Below are 5219 nucleotides of genomic sequence, written 5' to 3' on the forward strand. Positions count from 1 at the left end.
GTGAATCTTTCTAAGAGTAGAATGTGAATGATTTAAAGCAATAACTAAGAAAATGACATGAAGGCTGTGTTAACCAGTTTGATGGAAGTATTTTGGATTGTGTGTGAAAACCCCACACTGTACCCCAGAAGTGCATTAATGTACATAGTTACCATTCAATTAAAAAAAAAAAAACAGCCACCTTAGGTGTATGTGGCTGGTGCCTTAGCCACTTGAGCCACAGGTGCCAGGCCTACTATGGCATGCTTAAAGACACACACACACAAAAGCCAAAAATATCATGACACTTTGGGGAGAACATGGTGGTATCTAGGGGTCAAATGTATCAGGGGAAACTTACCTTCATAATGAACATAGCCTTTTGCAGCTTTTGAGCAGTGTACAACTTGTATATATTACCAAACAGTGATTTAAGCATACAGACTGGTGAGCGGGCTGCTCAACTCAAATCCAGCCTATGTAAATTACTAGTTGTGAAATTTGGGGAAACCTTTGTGCCTCACCTCTAAAGTGGAGGATTAGAGAATATCTGCTACATTGTATTATTAGAAGAGAAGTTAAATGTGTTAATATGTTAAATATTAACTATTAATAATGATAAAAGGCCAAGGCAAATGGTGCTCCATATATAAAGCTCAATAATAAACAGATTTTAGTCAAGAATGTAAATTTAGTGTCTGGCAGATTTGAAAATTAGCTTCCATCCCTGTGGGGTTTGTGCAGCTAACAAACCCAACTGGTTTACGTTTTGTTATGTCTTCTAAAAAGCAATGCATTGTATGTGTAGGAAGCACTGTTGAAAGAACTTAAAGGATATCTCAGTAAATGAAGAGACACCCCATGTTCATGGATCAGAAGGCTTAAGTTGGCAGTAATCCGTAAACTGATCTGCAAATTCAATGTAATTACTATCAAAAACCCAATTTGCCTTTTTTTCACAGAAATAAACTGACCCTAAAATTATATGGCAATACAAGAGACCCAGAGTAGCCAAAACAATCTTGAAAAAAAAAGAACAAAACTGAAGGACTCACATTTTCCAATTTGAAATGTAATACAAAGCTATAGAAATCACAACATTGTGGAATTAGCATTAAGGTAGACATACAAATGAATGTAATATAAGTGAGTCCAGAAATGGAATTTAGTCACATTCATGGTCAACTGATTTTTGATAAGGGTGACAAGACAATTCAATGGGGAAAGACTAGTCTGTTCGACAAATGGTTCTGGGGCAACAAAAACTAACTCAAGTCAAACTATAGATACAAAATTAAGAATTAAAACTATAAAATTGTTAGAAGAAACAGGAGTAAATATTCATGACTTTCAGTTAGGCAAGGGTCTCTTAGACATTACACCAAAAGCACAAGCAACAGTAACACCACCACCACCACAAATAAATCAATTAGACCATATCAAAATTTAAAATGTGCTGCAAACAGTACCACTAAGAATGAGAAAAGTCACCCACAGAATGGAGAATATATTTGCAGATTATATGTATATCTGATAAAGGACTTGTATCTAAAATATATAAAGAACTTTTGTAGTTCTTCAAAGCAGCACCAGGGTTGCTGCTCAATAATAAAAGACAACCCAATTTTAAAAATGAGCAAAGAGTTTCAATAGACATTCTTACAAAGAAAATGTATAAATGGCCAAAGGACATGAAAATATACTTGATATTAGGGAAATATAAATCAAAATTGTAAGTAATCACTTTAAACCCATTAAGATTGCTATAAGCAGGCAAGGCCTATAGCTCAGTGGGTAAGGTGCTGGCCACATACACCAAGGGTGGTGGGTTCAAACCCAGCCTGGGCCAGCTAAACAACAATGACAACTGCAGCAAAAAAACAGCCAGGAATTGTGATGGGCACCTGTAGTCCCATCTACTTGGGAGACTGAGGCAAGAGAATCACTTAAGACCAAGAGTTGGAGGTTGTTGTAAGCTGTGACACCATGGCACTCTACCCAGAGTGACAGCTTGAGACTCTGTCTCAAAAGAAAGGATTGCTATAATCAAAAAGACAGTAACAAGTACAGACAAAGAAATGAAGAAAGTGGAACCCTCATTTATCGCTGGTGGTAATGAAAAACTATGCAGACATTTTGGAAAACAGTCTACCAGTTTGTGAAATATTAAATACAGCATTACCATATTATCTAGCAATTCTACTTATAGTATATAGCTAGGAGAAAGATAACATACGTTTATGCAAAAACATGGGCACAAATGTTCACAGCATTAATCATAACAGCCAAAGAGTGGAAACTACCCATATGTCCATCAACACGTTTATCCACAGTGGAAGAGTAAACAAAATGTGGTAGACCCATAAGGAAATATTATTTCACAAAAAAAAAAAGAAATGAAATACTGATAGCTGCCAGGACATGGAATAACCTTGAACACATGCTAATCAAAGAAGTCAGTCGTACAAGATCACATAAAAACAAATACATGGAAACAGCAAATTAGTAATTGACTTCCAGGACTGAGGGGAGGAAGAAAAGAGTGAGGTGAGTGAATCCTGGATACAGGATTCTTTTGGGGGTGCTGAAAATATTCTAAACTTAGATTGTGGTAATAGTTGTACCACTCTGTGAATATACAAAGAAACCATTTAGTCATAGACTTTAAATTTAATTCAGCTAAATGACAGAGTTTGTGGCATATAAATTATCACACATAGCTCAACAAAGATTTTCTTTCCAAGGCAATGTAACTGGTCACCAAAGCACTGCACCTTGTTGAGTTTGGGACTGCAGCTCTTGCATTAAGAACGGACTAGTTTGGGCCAGTAAGGATATGATTTATTAAAAATGTGAACTTTTGATAGGAATAGACAAGACTGTGATCACTGACAATTCCAGGTACAGATTTTGTGCATTTTCAATTAAGGGCAAAATTTTTAAGTAGTCAGTTAATGAGTTTATTTCCTCTGTCAGGCCAGACACGGTAGATCTATTTCATGCACTATCCATGGGAACTATTTGAATCTTAGGCCAACAGGTTACCTTCTGCTCTGGAATATATTTCCAGGTCAGTTGCCCCCATCATCAATTAGAGTGTGTGCTCAAGAGAACGCAAACTGATCTCAGCACTATCTTAAACAAAACGTAATTGGGAAGGTAAGTATCCTGCCAAAAAATTACATAATGCATTCCAAAACTAATTAAAAATGAATTTTGGAACCACCATGCCGAATATACAAATTTATCATAGATTTAGATAGTTAATAGTCATGCGTATTTATGTAGAGTACAACGTATCTTTTTCAAATAAATCTTTTAAGATTCAGTAATTTTAGTAGTTCAAGTTTCATACACACAAAAATTAACAAGCTAAAAAGCCTCAAACATTTGCCTCACCAGAGCATGTTTGTCTACTACCTCCAATGCTTATGACCCAAAATGCTCGGACACCTCACTATTCAAAGTTGGTCTACGGCCTGAGCATCACCTGGGAGACACACTCCAAACTCCTGAGTTAGAATCTGAACTTTAATAAGATCCCCAGACAATCTGTGTGCACACTGAAGTCTAAGAAGCCTTGTTCTCACCAGACTGAGGCTCAATGCAGAGAAGCCTCAGCAAAATTAGGCAATGAGTCACTACTAGTCATCTTGATTAAGACAACACCTCAGTGCAGTTGCAGCAACCTCAAAACGTCTCTATTTGATCGAAAGTGGTAAAAACTGTAAATAAAACATCCAGGAACAAAGCATGGAGTAACCCCTTTTATTTGTACCCTCTGGGAGGCGGAGCAGAGGGGAGTGTGTCCTAAGAGAAGCTTTTCTACTTTTCTAGTTATGCCCAGTTCTTCCTCCTGGCTCTGCCCTTCCAGTCCCAACCCCACATCCCTGAGGAAATCCAGCCGGAGACACTTGGACATCAAGCAGCAGGGGATCAAGGGTCACTGATGGCACCAGGGTTCCTGGTGAAAGATGGAAACCTCACTCTTCCAGGTCCACCTCTATTTAGAAAAGAGCAATTCAGACTGGGAAGGACCTCCCTCTGTTCTCCCTCTCCCCCTTAGGTAGGATTCAAGTACAGTCTTTTTATTCCTTAAAGAGCTCCAACTCTTTTAAGCTTACAGAGCTTGAATAAGTAGAAACCAATCGAGCATCCCTTCACCACCACATTTCTGCTTCCTGCAAAGGAAGTAGCTAATGCTGGAATAACTGGGAGGTCCTCCCACATGGATCAGTGGTCTGGGGGCATGATGGGGTGAAAGGACCAAGAACGAGTCAAGAGAGGTTTCTGGAAGGTGATATGAAATATCCTGACTGTTCTACCTTTAAGATTCTGATTCAGCAGATTCTGAGGTTAGGCCCAGAAATTCACATTTTAACAAGTGCCCCCAAATGGTTCTAATATAGGCGATCCAGGCCCACACAGGAGGAAACTGATAAACCTAGTTAAGGATACCACATAATAACTAATTCTTAAGCACCTATTTCATTTTTGAACCGATGTTGTCAACTTTCTGAAGGGTTTCCAAAAGCTCTATAATATTCATACAGCATTTACTGAGCACCTACTGTTTGGAGAGAACCCCACCACCTGAGGCTGTGCTGTGTTTGGGCTGGGGCTAGGGAGCAATGAAGGGTGTGACGCCTTTAGAGAGCTATTTCTCAACTTCCTAGAAGAATGACAAATTGACCACTTCAAGATTTGTGAAACAGAGTCGCCAGAACAACTATATTACCTAACTACAGTTACCGTAATTTACTAACCTTTTTGGAACCCGTTTTCCAGAAGTAGACAGGGGTTCCAGCCTTCTGGGTGGGAAGGTTGATTCCGTAACCAAAGTGCCAGGGTTGAAATCCTACCTTCGCCACTCATATGATCCTAGAAAAGTAATTTAACTTTCCTGTGCCTCAGTTTCCTCATCTGTAAAATGAATATGTAACACTTTATCGAGTTGGTACAGGGTTAAATGAAACACTGAAATATTTTACTGATAGCAGATGGCTCCACGAATTGAAATAATACTTTCTGAATACTCATTCTATCTTTGAGCCACAAAATTGCTGATGATTCCAGAGGCTGATAAGGAATTCTAGGTGAAAAAGATGGAATTAAACTTTAGGTTTCATTCAAGCCGTTCAGAAGAATTATTATAACTAGAATGACCTGAGGGTTGTTCGCTTGTTTTCTGAGGTTCCCTAGCCCTCACCTCTTTGGGAGTTTGATGCCACCCTCTACCC

This window comes from Otolemur garnettii, unplaced genomic scaffold (genome assembly GCF_000181295.1).
Source record: "Otolemur garnettii isolate 467f Iridium unplaced genomic scaffold, OtoGar3 scaffold00032, whole genome shotgun sequence".
Taxonomy (NCBI): domain Eukaryota; kingdom Metazoa; phylum Chordata; class Mammalia; order Primates; family Galagidae; genus Otolemur; species Otolemur garnettii.